Consider the following 16,636-nt stretch of genomic DNA (forward strand, 5'->3'; position numbering starts at 1 on the left):
TCCATGTGGTCTAGCCACCATTGCATCTCCATCCGCACTTCCTCCGAAAGAGGAATTTGATCTGAATATCGGAGACCCTTTCGGAGATGTTGGATTTTCAAGCGTTGCATCGCCCGGTAATGTAAGGGACCTGGGAAGATCGCCTGAATGGAGGACGCTAGAAGGCCCACTACACGCGCCAACGACCTCAACGACACAGTCTGTCTGGAAATAACAGACGTCAACTCTCTCCTGATGTAACGGAGTTTCTGGTTGGGTAAGAGTAGTTGGCAAGTCAACGAATCTATCCGAAAACCCAGCAAATCGATGGACTGAGCGGGAACCAAAACCGATTTGGGAACATTGACTAGAAAACCCAGAGATTGTAAAAGGGTGATGGACCACTCCAGATGCTGTAGGAGCTTGAGAGGACATTCTGCCATAAAAAGAATGTCGTCCAGGTAAATAATCAGTCTGACCCCCCGGGAACGAAGAAGCTCCACAACCGGCCTCAGCAATTTCGTGAAGCACCACGGTGCTGACGAAAGGCCGAACGGGAGAACTTGATATTCGTACCACTGACCCAGCCATTGAAACTGGAGAAACCTGCGATGGGGGCTGTATATCGGGATGGATAAATAGGCATCTTTCAGGTCCAGACAGACCATCCAATCCCCTTCCCGAAGGGTATCCCGCAGAAGATGGATGCCCTCCATCTTGAAATGCCTGTACACAACCCCGCTGTTGAAGTCTTTCAGGTTGAGAACCAGGCGAGATCCGCCTCCCTTTTTCTCGACCAGAAAGACTGAGCTGACAAAGCCCTGAGGATGGCGTACTGTTGGAACAATCGCCCCTTTGCTGAGGAGCACCTTTATCTCCTCCGACATACAAGCTTGAGAGTGACTTGAAAAAAGCATAGGGGTCGGCAGACAGGTTTGATGAATTGGGTGATAGAACTCGATCTTGAACCCTTGAACGGTGTCCAGCACCCAAGCATCGCTGGAGATTAAGCGCCAATTGTTCAGAAAAAACTTTATCCTGCCCCCCAGCATTACATCGCATGCTTGAATCAGGCTCACCTGTAGCTCCGGAATCCTGATATTGTCCCTGGTGGCCACCAGATCTTCCTTTGCCGTACTGGCCTTTTTCTTTCCGGGAAGGATAGAAGTTTGCGCGGGTGGAGTAACCGGAGTCGTACTGACCACCGCGCTGCTGTGAAGAACCTCTGTGGGACTGCTGCTGCGACCCGCGGCCGAACGACCGTCCCCGTCGTCCGGCCTTGCTGAAAACCGGACGCATGGCCCGGCGCAAAGATGCCTGCGCCTTGTCAATGCCGCTGAAGGCGGAAACAAATTTAGTCAATTCCTTGAGGAAGGGTTGACCGAAAAGAAGGCCCTGCGCCTCCGGACCGGCTTCAGATGTAGCTAATTCGGCCAATTTTGGGTCTAGTTTGAGGAGAATAGACCGTCGCCTTTCAGCAGAAATGGCGCAGTTCACATTGCCAAACATGCAGACAGCTCTTTGAGCCCATTCAATGAGCTCGTCAGGATTGACGGTCGCTGAAGCCTCCTTTGCCTTGTAGCCCAAATCCAGGATCTTTGAGAGGGGGCCCAACATGTCCATTAACTTGTCTTGACAGGACCGCCACGAGCGGTCGAGGCCTTTCTTAGGGTCCTTGGAGTACTTCTTGAGGTAGGTCACCATCATGGGGTCCACCTCTGGGGTTTCAGCAATGTGGTCCGCAAGGTCCGGTCTCGGACACTCGGGCGCAGACGAGCCCTGACCGGCGCCTCAAAGGGATGGCGAACATGCGCCTCAAGATATGCGGCCACTGCCGGAGCTGGCAACCAGGACGTGGAATTAGGATGGATAATATCCTCCGGTTCAAAATTCAAGAGTAGGGGACGCTCAGGAGCGTCAACGAAACGCTCCTTGCGGAGACGCTTCTTTGGAGGCGAAGAGTCGTGCTCGGAAGAGGCCTGAGCCTGGTCCGACTCATCCACAGTATGTGACGCAGAAGTCTTGGGCTTGTCGGAAGACAAGGCCCTTGCCAGCCTTTGAAAGTCCGATTTGTGCGGGTTGTGAGGAGATTTCGCGGCCTTTTGCGAAGGCGGTAACCACCCTTGCTGAACAGCATAGTCATTGAGATGACGTTTTAGAGGGGTAATGGCTCTAACCAAGGCCTTGTTTACCGAAAACTGAACACCCTTGTCCAATTCCTCGACCAGGTTGTACTCCATGGAGTCATCCTCCTCCTCGTCATAATAACAGTCATCATCTGCATCGTAATATTCAGACATTGTATCAAGGTACAAAAATGAATGCCCACTAGATGACTGACCAAAATATTGAGTATCAGTGATACCAGTAAGGGGGAGTGATAACCCCAAAGCAGGCCCGAGAGAGGTTGGTAAAATACCAAACTCCAGAAAAATCTATAGAACGTGGAGGGAGAGAGCCTGCCAACAAAAAACCACTCTAGGCAGAGCCTATGCAACAATTATCAGCCAAAACACTTCACTGTGCTCCGGCGTAGACGGGGTCGAAAGTTCAGGGCTGTGGGCGTGAGCGCTGGTGAGAAGCGTTCCTTCACTCGACCGGCGTGAGGCGAACAGCCAGAAACCGGAAACAAGCAACGCGCATGCGCGACGTTGCTGCCGCTGAAACACCGGCTCGAGAGCGCTCGCGCTCTCCCAAGAAGCCGACGACCCCTGCTCCCACTCCACCAAAGCAACCGGGCACAAGGACGCGGCCAGGCGCAGGGAGGTGAACACACGCTCCCAGGAAGACACGTCGCTAACGGACGCAGAAAATATCGGCAATGAAACCGAACAAGAGTACACAAGCGACGCGCACTAAAGTACAAGCAGCGCAATATAAGGCAAGTGTACACAACCAAAGCAGAGCAATAACAAGTAAAGCAATGCAAGTAAGGTAAAAGTGACTTAACTGGCTGCGGAGCAGCAAAGAAAGAGGAAGAAAGACTGATTTATGGACCTTATATAGTGTTTCCTCTAGGGTCATTCCCAAGTGTTCATGGGATTTGTAGTTCTCCAGTATTAGGGGTGTCTTTCATAGATTCACATGCCTGAATCATTCCCCGTCGTCGGAGTGGGAGTCCCACGGTACATAAAAAAGCAATAAAATGCTATAAATATATAGTAATACCAATAGAAATGAACCAGGAAGTAAAACAGCCAATGGTACAGTAGGCAAAAACTTCCCATCTATGACTATCATAGTCATTTTGTATAGTCCAAACTACAGCCAATCAGGCGCCAGCACCCACCAGAATGTTCTCCCCAGAGGCTCAGGCTCTCAGATTTTCTACCGCACGTCGTGTGAAGGGAGTCTCCCTGAGCTCTGCTCAGTTTTTCTAACTTCTACTTCATCTGTGTCTTCTCTTCAGGATGTCTTCAAAGAAATCTCTCTTCAGAGCCTGTGACTGCTGTGGTAAGCCTCGGCTTTTTGAGAAGGATCCACACAAAAAGTGTATTTATTGTCTCTACCCAGACCACCAGGCATCTGATTGTAAAATCTGCAGAACCATGCCTCAGAAGACTCTCAGAGATAGAGAGGGTCGTTTACTGCTGTGGTTGAAGAGGCTAAAGGATTCTTCTAATACTGTTTCAGAAGTAGACAGTGTCACATCTGCTTCCACTTCAGCCTCCAGGAAGAGATCTGCGCCTGAGGGAATGTCATCTCCCAAGGCTAAACTGCCTAAAAAACAACCACCTGCTAAAGGTCTGGATCAGCCTTCCACTTCTCAGGCTGTCCCCACCTCCAGGGGCATGGAAGGCGTTTCTGCTTCCTCAAAGGGGAAAAAACTCAAGCTTCCCCTATCTTCTGACAGGATTTTACCACAGAATTCATCTCCGCCTCCTGTGAAGTCTTCTTTAGCTTCCTCGTCGACGAGAACGACGACTTCAGTGACATCTACGGTAACATTTTCTTCTCCTAAACCTAGTATGGTTATGTCCTCGTCTACGGCATCTCCAACGATGGTTTTTGTTTCTGTGAGGCCTATTTCGTCGACGTCCGTCGTCGACGCCTCGTCGTCGACGTCTTTAAAGACTTTACCGCCGACGAAAAAGACTCCGTCGACGAGCTCGTCGTCAAGCTCTACGCCGTCGACGAAAATACCACCGTCGACGAGGAGTGACTCGTCCACGAAGACGGTCCCGTCGACGAAGGGTGCCCCGTCGACGAAGAGTGTCCCGTCGACGAAGAGTGTCCCGTCGACGATGAGTGTCCCGTCGACGAAGAGTGTCCCGTCGACGAAGAGTGTCCCGCCAACGAAGAGTGTCCCGTCGACGAAGAGTGTCCCGCCGACGAAGAGTGTCCCGTCGACGAAGAATGTCCCGTCGACGAAGAATGTCCCGTCGACGACGAGTGTCCCGTCGACGACAGGTCTTCCGTCGACGACGAATGTCCCGTCGACGACGACTATTGCGTTGCCGAAAAGTGTCCCGTCGACGAGAGGTGATCCGTCGACGACAAATCCATCGGAAGTTATCCCTCCGACGACGCCGCAGTTATCCTCATGCACGGCACTACAGGTGTGGTCTCCGTCGACGGTGTTTTTAACACCACGCCAAGCAGCAGAACAGCTGCGCAACACTGTAATAAGGCTTTCACCCCTGCGTGTTTCACCTCACAAGGTGTCCTCTGAAGTCCCAGACCAACTACTGGATTCGGATAGTGACAATGAGATGGTCCAGAATACTTTTGGACAAGCCACTAGTCCATCGGAGTTACATATTAAACTTCAAGATGATGAATATGAGGATCCTCACGCTCCTGCTGAGGTATCGATGCCTGTCACTACCCCTGTTGGTCAAGTGCCTTTGGATTTAATATCCAACTTACAATTTATGCTGGACGATTACTATCGGAGGTTTCCACCTTCGGAATCGGCAGGTTCTGGACAAGCAACTCCAATTTCGGAAACGCCTCCACCCGTGCTCCCATCGGTGTGCCCACCTTCACACCCACAACCTGCTCACGAAGAGGACCCGCAATCCTCGGAAGATGACGACCAACGGGAGGAAGGAGAAGTGGAGGATTTATCGGAGTGGGAGGACTATCAGGTCCAATCTCCTTCTACATCTCCTCAGACTGCGTCGGCCTCCCCTCCTGTTGATGTAGCAAATTTTCACTTGCTGATGGAGCGTGCAACCGCACGTTTTCATATGAAGATGGAGCATACTCAACAAGAATGTTTCCTTTACGATTTTAAAGATCAGCCCAGACGACAAATTAAGACAATACCCATTGTGGAATTCATCTGGAAGGAAGGCGTTAAGGTGATGTCAACGCCGGCTTCTATTCCTCCAGTCTTGCCAAGAATTGATAAGAAATATAAAGCTCCAGACAAGACGCCTGCCTGTCTCATTGGACAAGCAAAACTTGACTCGGTAATTGTCCAGGCGGCTCAGAAAAGGGCCAGAAATCCGTCCTCTGCAGTTACGGCACCGCCGGATAGAGAGGCAGACGCCTAGACTCAATAGGAAAACGAGTTTCCACCATGGCTGCAACAACTGTCCGTGCTGCCAACGCATTAGCCATCTTAGGTCGTTACGACCGTCAAATGTGGTCTGACATCTCACCATTTATCGATCTACTCCCTGAGCCATCCAAGGCGGAAGCACTCCAGATTCTCCATGAAGGTCAAAGGACCTCTGAAGAGATAATTGATTCAGCTGTTGATGTGGCATCTACAGGTTTTCGCCAATTAGCAGGGGCTGCGGTTCTCCGTAGACAGGGGTGGTTACGTTCCACTGCCTTTAGACAGGAAGTGCAAAACCGAGTTCTAGACATGCCATTTGATGGCGAATATTTATTCGGCCCTGAGGTAGAGGAGGCCTTACAGACTATCAAGAAGGATACCGAAACGGCCAAATCCTTAGGCACTCTGCAATTTCACAAGCCGCCCTTTCGAGGAGCGAGAGGACGAGGAACGTCCTTCAATAGAGGTGGATACCAGCAACAACATCAACAATCCTCATACCGTCAGGGTAATCAGCGCTACCAAAATCAGCGCTACCAGTCTTATGGGCAGAAAAAATCTCAATACACCCCAAACAGGGGTAGGGCTACATACCGCGGCAAGGACAAGCGACAATGATATTTTTCACCTGCCACCACCGTCTTTTCACCCTCTCAAAAGACTTGGCGGAAGAATCTCCAAATTTTACTCCAATTGGCAGTCGATAACAACGGACAAATGGGTCCTGGATATTGTCGCCAGGGGCCATGCCCTAGAATTCGAAAAATTTCCCCCAAATGTACCACCAAAGGGCCCGCCTCCAGCTCACCTGAAGGAGCTGCTTACCCAAATCAAAATGATGATACAAAAAGGAGCTATCGAGAGCGTTCCTCAGAGGATGAGAGGACTAGGATTTTACTCCAGGTTCTTCCTGATCAGAAAAAAGAACGGGGAGTGGCGCCCGATCCTCGATCTTCGTGCATTAAACAAATACCTAAGGAAATTAACATTCCGGATGCTCTCTCTTCAAGAAATTTTGCATCTTTTATCACCGGGAGATTGCATGGTCACCCTAGACCTCCAGGATGCATATTTCCACATCCCCATCCTACCTCGCCACAGGAAATTCCTTCGCTTCACGGTGGCTGGCAGGGACTACCAATTCAAAGTCCTTCCTTTTGGACTACGGTCAGCTCCAAGAGTTTTTACGAAGGTTTTAGCTCCAGTAGCTGCGCACCTCCGGCTGGAGGGAATACAAATGTTCCCATATCTGGACGATTGCCTTATAAAGGCCAATTCTCATGGCACCGTTCAACGTCACCTTCACCAGTGTCTCCACCTGTTTCAGTCTCTAGGCCTGACAATAAATTTCTCCAAATCCCAAATGCAATCGTCTCAAAGAATAGCATTCTTAGGAGCAATGTTGGACACTCACAAATGCAAAGCTTTCGTCTCCATGGAGAGACAAATGAAAATAAGTCGGCTAGCACAAGATCTCATGCAAAGAAAGTCAGTTTCTGTCCGACTATACAAATCCTTTCTGGGGATGGCATCGGCTTGTATTCCATTACTTCCAAATTGCAGGCTTCAAATGAGGCCGCTCCAGGAGGAACTAGTCCTACAGTGGCAACAGGTGTCAGGCACTTTCGAGGACCTCATTCAAATCACACCACTCATGAAAGAGTCTCTTCTGTGGTGGACACAGAGGTGTCATCTCAGTCAGGGTCATGCGTTCCTTCAAGAACCACCAAGTCTCACCATCACTACAGATGCATCCCTCGAGGGCTGGGGGGCTCATCTGCAAGGCCTCACGATCAGTGGCAAATGGACTGTACAACAGAAACGGTGGCACATCAACCGTTTGGAACTGAGAGCCATTTTTCTTGCCCTCAAGGCGTTTTGTGCCATCATTCAGAACACCAATGTGTTGATAAGAACAGACAACACAACAAGTATGCACTACGTCAACAAACAGGGAGGAACTCGATCTCTTCTCCTGTCTCAAGAGGCGCAGGAATTATGGACATGGGCTCTTCACCACAATGTACAGTTGCATGCGGTGCATGTTCCGGGAACGGAAAACGTCCTTGCGGATGCACTCAGCAGGACCACAGTCACCAACCACGAATGGGAGCTTCACCAGAACACAGTGGACCACATCTTTCATCAGTGGGGTTGGCCAGACCTAGACCTATTTGCGACAAGTACCAACAGCAAATGCCTGAGCTTCGCCAGCTGGCACCCCCACAAGAATTCTCTGGGGAATGCATTCTCCCTCGATTGGTCCCTGAGGTTTGCGTACGCTTTCCCACCGATTCCGTTAGTCCCCAGGGTTCTGCGGAAGATGAGGAAGGAACCTTGCCGACTGATCTTGATCGCGCCCAGATGGCCGCGCCAGTATTGGCTTACGGAGCTCCTCCTACTATCAGAGAGCAAACCAATTCAGTTACATCCTATCCCGAACTTGCTCAGTGTTCAGGAAGGTCAAGTCTTCCATCCGGACCCAGCATCGCTGAGATTAGCGGCTTGGCTCCTGAACACCATGAGTTTGCACACTTGAACATCCCAGCAGACTGTAAAGAGGTGTTGGCCAAAGCTAGAGCACCCGCAACCATCAAGACTTACAGTCTCAAATGGAGACGCTTCTGTATCTGGTGCCGTTCAGCAGGTGTTCACCCCTTCTTGGCAAAGCCTGAGGAAATTCTTCCTTTTTTCTTGCAGTTGGCACGAACAGGTCTGTCCCATGCTACTTTGAAAGTATTTCTGGCTGCAATATCCAGATATCGACAGGATGGGTCCAATTCTCTGTATTCATCAAGAATTATCCAACAGTTCTTTAAGGGTCTCTTTAGAATGTTCCCTCCTGTACGTCGTCCGCCTCCTTTGTGGCATCTGAATGTGGTCCTGGGTCAACTCATGCGTCACCCTTTTGAGCCCATCCATCGAGCTGACTTGAAGTATCTTTCATGGAAGGTATCACTGCTTTTAGCCTTAACATCCGCCAAGAGAGTTAGTGATATCCAAGCTTTCACTGTTCATCATCCTTTCCTCCAATTCACTAGCGATTCTGTCATACTTCGCACAAATCCCAAATACATTCCGAAAGTGCCTTCGGATTTTCACCTGAACGAACCTGTTGTTCTTAAATCATTTTTTCCAGACCCGCAAACTCCTGCGGAAAGAGCTTTACACTCGCTTGACATTAGAAGATGTCTCAAATTCTACCTACAAAGAACTTCTCCTGTACGCACCTCTGACCAGTTGTTCATTACCTACGGTGCGATTCGTAAAGGGCAGGCAGTATCAAAACAGACTATTGCAAGATGGATATCTGCTGCCATTGCCTTTTGCCATGCACAGGCTGGGAGACCTTTACCATCTGCGCCCAGAGCGCACTCTACAAGAGCAGTCTCCTCATCTACGGCCTTATTCGCTGGAGTCCCACTTCAGCAGATCTGCAAGGCGGCGACTTGGGCAAGTCGCCATACCTTTACCAGACATTACTGTCTAGAGTCCATCAGCGAGGCTGATACTTCTGTGGGTCGAGCTGTTCTACGGAACCTGTTTCATTAAGGTGAGCCTCTGTTTCCCACCTCCTTGTTTCTGCTGTCAGACGCTTCTTATGTTATGTTTTCACATATTTTCTTCATTGCATTACGTTATGCATTATATGATATGTGTTTATTCACTTCGCATTGTTATTTACATTACTAGCTGATAAGCTGGGTGTTATGAGCGTCTGTGCAGCAAAGATATGTACTGCTAGCTACTCTGATTCAGGCATGTGAATCTATGAAAGACACCCCTAATACTGGAGAAGAACAATAGTTACTTACCTGTAATCTGTGGTTCTCCAGTATTGGTGTCTTTCATAGATTCACATGCAACCCGCCCACCTCCCCTCAGAGGCTTTCTAGGCTATTATGGTTTACCTTCACTCCTTGCGAGAACATCTGAGAGCCTGAGCCTCTGGGGAGAACATTCTGGTGGGTGCTGGCGCCTGATTGGCTGTAGTTTGGACTATACAAAATGACTATGATAGTCATAGATGGGAAGTTTTTGCCTACTGTACCATTGGCTGTTTTACTTCCTGGTTCATTTCTATTGGTATTACTATATATTTATAGCATTTTATTGCTTTTTTATGTACCGTGGGACTCCCACTCCGACGACGGGGAATGATTCAGGCATGTGAATCTATGAAAGACACCAATACTGGAGAACCACAGATTACAGGTAAGTAACTATTGTTCTTCTGTTTTTTGATTGGCTGCTGAGCATTTCATTAAAGAAATGAGAAAGCATAATCGGAGCCTCCTGTCCTGACATAGAATTCTTTGTGATCTCCAACTCGGCGAAGCACAGCCTATGAGAGTCACCCAAATAACGAACCCTTCAACTAATCCTGCATTCCTGCTTCCCTTTTGAAGATGTCTGAGTAAAGCTGGAAAAAACTCCTCTCAACAGAGCACCAATACACTGAAATTTTGGAGAAGGAGAGAGCTGACGTCATCGGCATCAACTGTAAGTCACCATTGGCGCATGACTGCTTGTATACGTCATTGTTGCTAGGCAGCGCAAATGCTCCTGACACGTTGAGCGACACGCCATTGCCTAGCAACACTACATCACACTACACGCTGAAGTGCGGACTACAACGCATAGTTTCACTGTGTTCCAAGCCTGTCCAGCGTGTGTTCCAAGCCTCGCCAGTTTGACCCAAAGTTAGTGCGGCCATTTTGAGCACTCTGTTGCACTGCCTAGCTACGAATCGTAGCGCAAAGGAACGAAGTATCAGGGAAGAAGAAGGAAACAGTCTTAACACACCAGGGGCTAAACAGAAAGTGCTCCTGGCAGAATCTTATCAGCACTTTGAAAGGTTTGTTTACTCGCATGTGCGCATGTACGGATTTAAGCACAAGTCTCGCATGTATACATCTTTTAAATATAGCGCTCATCCAGCATATTCACGGTTATGCACACACACCTGTATTTTAAGGACACAATCTTTGTGCACACCATCTTCATTAACTTTCGACGGGGATGTGGTCACCTATTCAATTTATTGGTCTATAGATCTACATTTTTAAGAAGTACTCTTCTCACAGTTTCCCATTGTATGTTTATGTTGTCTCATCATATTTGCACCTCTGTTTTAGTCTAGTATTCCTCAGAGTCTTCAACAAATATTCCTTGTTCTGCTTTTAATTAATTTCAGATTGACATTCATTACTGATTTTAGATATTTAATCAACTTATTGATAAAATTGTAGTAGCACTCTTGGTCATGGCTCAACAAATAACAGTTACTCTTCCTCCACCGTTCTTAATTGAACCTGGCACTCCACCTGTCTCATGGGAAGACTGGATCATCATATTTGACAACTATATAGACGCACTTGATGGTCAAGAATTTTCAGGAAAGTGTAAGAAAGCTCTATTGCTTAGTACCTTAAGCAAAGAAGGTCAACGTATTTTTGGATTTCTTCCTCCAGCACCCCAAGCAAATGACCAGCCTCTACCAGATGAGTACAAGGAGGCTATCTGTAGGTTAAAGACACGCTTTTCCAAAGAAGAAAATTTAGTTTTGAACCGATATAAATTTTATACACACCGCCAACGCAATGAGAAATCCATTGATGACTTTGTTGCTCGCTTATGGGAACTTTCAGTCAAGTGCAAATTTGGTGGTATGTGTGATGAACTGATTAGAGAGCAATTAATAGTACAAATCAACAATAAAAAAATACAAGAGCGACTATGGGCTACCAAAAATCCAACTTTGAAAGTAGCAATTGACTTAGCGAAGGTCATTGAAGAGTCAGAAAACTGCATGAAAGAATTGCAAAAGAAATCAGGCACTTAACAAGAGGTAATACGAGGGTCCCCCTACTGGGAGGGGAACAATCCGATGCACAGCATGTGGACCGTAGTCTTATTCCATAGACATATTAGTCAAGAGTCTATAAGAATGATTTCAAGATTTTTAATCTTCACGTGGTGAATATTTTTGCATATTCATGTTCACTGTGGTAATACAAGCCATAAGTGTGTCACTACACAGTTTATAAGTCAACCATTGTAATCCTCAACAAAAGATCCCGATGCATTTCGGGCAAAAGCCCTTTCTCAAGGGAATGCTCTACAAAAGAAAACAAACATAACCAGAATAAATCAGCTGTAGGACGCTGGAGGTATACGATCGAATGGGCTCATGCATTAGCCGAATCTTAAGTGGCTAAACAGATGGTGGCGGAAATTAGAACAATGTGGCAAATTTGCTAAGAGACTGTTAAGTGATGTGACAAAATCCAAGAATGTTCATACAAAAACGGAACGTGATTGAAAACACGCGGTGAAAGAAAAACGGTGTAAATAAAGAGTCATCCTCAGTGCCAAACCCAGGTTAGAGTGTGCAAGACGCGAGCGTGCCAAGGTGCGCGGGAGAGTACTCCTGAAATTACTTACATGATCAGGTTTACAACATGCCTCGCGGCAAGCCAGCGGAGTAGTGATACAGTGAATGAAGGGTCTAACAGGAGTATGTCAGCGAGAATAGACACAAACGAGGGGTGCAGTGCAAGGGGTTAGTAAACAGGAAAGAAGGACCAAGGTGTTGATTCAAAAAGACAAAAATACGGGCGCCATATTGGAAAGGTCAAAGAAACCCGGTGCAATAAGAAAGATGGTGTAAAACAATAATGGCAGATGATATGTACAATAGCAGTGTGGAAACATTATAAATAGCACAGGAATTCAATTCGATCGTTCAACCCGTTGGGCGCCATCGTGGAAAGGAAACGGATCCAAAAGTTTTCACGTTTTAGCAAAGTGTTCTTGTTATTGTAAGTTGCTGGTACTTGTTCCAAAATCTGAAATTTGAGTTGGGCTACAATATGTCTGAATTCAGCAAAGTGGGAAGCTACTGTGGATTTTAGATTGTTGGTGCGGATGTTGCTTTTATGTTCTAAAATCCTGGTGCGGATTTTTCTTTCAGTGTGCCCCACATAACATTTACCGCACGGACACTTCAAGAGATAAATGACATTGTTCGAGTTGCATGTAGCATTTACTTTGAGTTTGATAGAATTTCCCTTCATGGGGTGACAGATAACATTGCCAGTGATGCAATTGTTGCAATTGGAGCAGTTGTAACAAGGTTTCAATCCTTTATATACCTTCTGCGTATCATCATAGTTGGGTTTCGATAGAATTTCTTTTAAGTTTCTGCCTCGTGTGAACGCGAAAATTGGAGGTTGGTTAAACAAACCCTTGAAGTCTGGTTCTAGGGTCAGGATAGACCAATGTTTTCGGATAATGGCTTGAAAGCGATTGGACGTCTTGGAATATTTGGATACAACAACCAAGCGTTCTGCTTGGACTTTTGATTTGGGTTGCAACAAGGCAGACCTGCTTTTCTTGTCACTTCTTGCCATGGCGAGATCCAATATGGGTGTAGGGTATCCTCTTGCTTTCAACCTGTCGAGAGTGTGTTTCATTTGTGTCTTGCATTCATCTTCTTCTGAAACTTTGCGTTTAATCCGTAGAAGTTGAGCATAGGGTAAGTTGTTCTTGAGACCAGGGCGATGGAAACTACTATAGTGAAGAGGGGAATTTCTATCTGTAGGTTTGCGATATACAGTGGTGGACCAATCTCCTTGGCTCCTGTGGATTTCCACATCTAGATAATGTATTAGTCTTTCATTATGTTCCCATGTAAACTGGATTCTCTGGTTGAATTGATTCCAAGTTTCCAAAAAGGCATTCAAAGTGTCTGCGTTACCCTCCCATAGGAGGAAAATGTCATCAATGAAGCGTAGATACAGACGGCCATGTTCTTGCCAACTGTTTTGGCACAGGATGTAAGACTCCTCAAATTGCTTCATATAGATGTTAGCGTAGCATGGAGCTGCCGAATTTCCCATGGCAGTGCCATTGAGTTGGAGAATCCGTTTGTCTTTGACTGAAAAATAGCTGTGATAAAGTGTGAATATAGTCAGTTGCATTAGAAACAGTTTAAGGTCAGCATCTAAATCAGATGAGGCTAGAGTGTCTTCAATAGATTCGATGCCTCCATCGTGTGGAATGGAGGTATAAAGTGAACATACGTCCACCGTGCACATGATTAGTTGGGTGTTTCTAAGCTCGTTCATGATAGGTTCAATTTTTAGCAAGAAATCGGTCGTGTCTTTGACATGAGATTTAGTTGCTAGAACAAAAGGTTGCAGATATTTGTCCAAAAATTTGCCTACGTTTTCGTGTAGGCTGCCTCTGGTCGACACGATGGGTCGAAAAGGGGGGTGGGTTGGATGCTTGTGCATCTTGGGAAGCATGTATAGTACAGGAGGTCTGGGATTGGATGGTGTCAAAAATCTACGAGTTTTGTCGTTGATGGTGCCTTGGTCAAATGCTGTCTTGACAATGAGTATCAAATCCTGTGAGTACTCCTTGGTGGGATCTCCTGGTAGGAAATCGTAGGTGTTTTTGTCATTGATGTGTATGTCTATTTGTTGATCATAGAAGGTGGTGTCCATGATAACGAGGGCACCACCTTTGTCAGCATTCTGACAGGTGATAGTCGGGTCATCGGCCAATTTCTGGAGGATGTTTCTCTCCTTCCGGGTAAGGTTCCCACGTTTTATGTTGGATTGAAAAGGCAGGTTCAAGATTTCTTGCTTGATCAAATTTTCGAAGGCATCTATGATCTTGTGGCTTTGTGGTGCCATGAATGTACTATGAGGTCTCAATCCTCTGAGCATGTCTTCTTCCTGTGTTGAAATGGGGTTGATGTTGGAAAAATACTGTTTTAAACGGATGTTACGGGTCAGTTTAAAAGCACTGACTTCAAGTTCAAGAGAGTTGATGGAGGTGGTTGGGACGAAAGATTGACCCTTTTGTAGGGTATTGATTTCATCACAGGTTAGAGTAGTAGAGGATATGTTTATGACCAAATTATCTTGATTGTTCAGCGTCTGCCCTTGGGTTTCTTTTTGGTTTGTGGTGGTGTCTTTTCTGATTCCTCTGCGGGTTTTTCCCCCCCGGGATCTTTCTGTTGGTCCGGGCCCGATTCTAAAAAATGAACAGAGGGGTCTGTGGAGGTACTCGGTGTATGTGGATCAGCATTTGGTGTAGTGCGGGTTGGTCTGGATCTGCTGATGTCATCTGAAGATGATGTTTCAGTGGCTGATGCAGGGTTGTAGGGTTTGTTAGAGCGTCGGCGGGCATACACCTCTGCCCAGGTGTATACCTCGCCGAGCTTGTAGTCTATAGTGTCCCTCTTAAACTTACGTAGTTTCCTCTCCTGGGTCTCTCGAGTATGTTTCTCTAGTTGAACATTAATATCATCCAACATTTTGTTCAGGTCATCTGCTGATAGGGTCTCGGTCAGCTCCTTCCTTACGTTTGTAATTTCCAATGATAATTCATCCAAAGATTTAGAAAGTTCCTCTACGATCAGCAGGATCAGATCGAGGGAACATTTGTTTAATATAGCGTACCAGCGTTCCACAAATTTAACATTGTTTTTGCATAGAAGTGGTTTGAGTGGGACACGAAGACCCCGAGGTATCCGTTGTACACGATGGTACCGTATCAGGGTACTTGCGTGTAATTTCTGGTTAGACTCCTTTTTCAAGAGGTAGAGCAATTGTTTGAGGTTACTTTCTGCGCTGCGGGTGTTGCCAGCGGCGGTGATTTCCTCGTGGATTAAATTATAGATTTCACGTGAAGATTAAAAATCTTGAAATCATTCTTATAGACTCTTGACTAATATGTCTATGGAATAAGACTACGGTCCACATGCTGTGCATCGGATTGTTCCACTCCCAGTAGGGGGACCCTCGTATTTCCTAGCTTTGTGCCCACACTGCTTGGCCAGACAGTGTTATAACCCGGCTGCACGCTACAACCCATTACCAAAATACAAACTCAGTTTATCTACGCTGTGCGAGTTTCCATTCATTTTTTGATTCTCCACTTAACAAGAGGTGTCAGAAGTTTCGGATAAAAGTATGAAACAGGAAGAGGATTTAGAAGAAGATGAATCTGTGGTTGTTGTAAGAAATAAAAATAAGTTCAGCAACAAAAAGAGCTTCTCTGCAAAACCAACCAACAAAGTGTGTTCACGATGTGGCAGCAGTGGACGTACAGTTGATTCGAGATTTTGTTTTACATCCAACAAAGAGTGTTTGGAATGTGGTAGACTAGGCCATTTTTCAAAATAGTGCAAAACTAAAAACCGCTCAAATGTTGCTGTGGTTCAAGATTCTGTTTGTGAAATTAAGAAACAAAAGGATCGTATTTTAGTAATTGATGATGTTAGTGCTGTTGTAGACAATGATAAAAGATTGAATAGACCAAAGCACAATTCATGATTGATAATTGCGAAGTCTCCCTTATGGTAGATACAGGCTCTAATTCCCCAATCTCTATTACATGAACTGTGGGGCAACAAACCACTTTTGGAGAGTGACATTAATCCAACAGGTTTTCAAGGGGAGACAATAGATATTTAAGGGTATTTTGAATCTAATATCATTTTCAAAAAAAGAACAACTTTCGGTAAAATTGATGTCTCTGTTGATGGGCCTCCAATTTTTTGATTGGGTCCATCAATAGGATCTACACATAATCATCAATCCCAGGGCAACTTCACAGGTCATGGTTGTAGATGATCAAACCTTAGCCGAAATATTAGAAAAGTTCAGTAGTGTATTTAAAGATCAGTTAGGCGAATTAAAAGGGTACTCACATTTTATTAGTTTACAAGACAATTCTTTACCTACACAACACAAACTTAGAAGGATTCCCATTTCAGTGAGAGATGAGGTTAAGTCTTTGCTAAATGAGATGCTACAGAGTGACGTCATAGAACCAGTTGAAGCATTGGGTTTCTCCGGTGGTCATCACCAAGAAATCTGATGGAAAATTGAGGTTCTGTGTAGATTTAAGGTCACTTAACAAATGTGTTGTGGCCGATACTTTCCCATTACCTAATATAAACGAGCTACTTTCCACTCTACAAGGTGCTAGGTATTTCTCAAAATTAGATCTTAAGAGTGCCTATCACCAAATCAGACTTCATGAGGCATCAAAGCATCTCACTGCTTTTATAACTACAAAGGGCACTTTTCAATTTACGCGCCTTCCTTTTGGCCTTATTTCGGCTGC

Source organism: Lissotriton vulgaris, chromosome 2_1 (assembly GCF_964263255.1).
Source record: "Lissotriton vulgaris chromosome 2_1, aLisVul1.2, whole genome shotgun sequence".
Taxonomy (NCBI): domain Eukaryota; kingdom Metazoa; phylum Chordata; class Amphibia; order Caudata; family Salamandridae; genus Lissotriton; species Lissotriton vulgaris.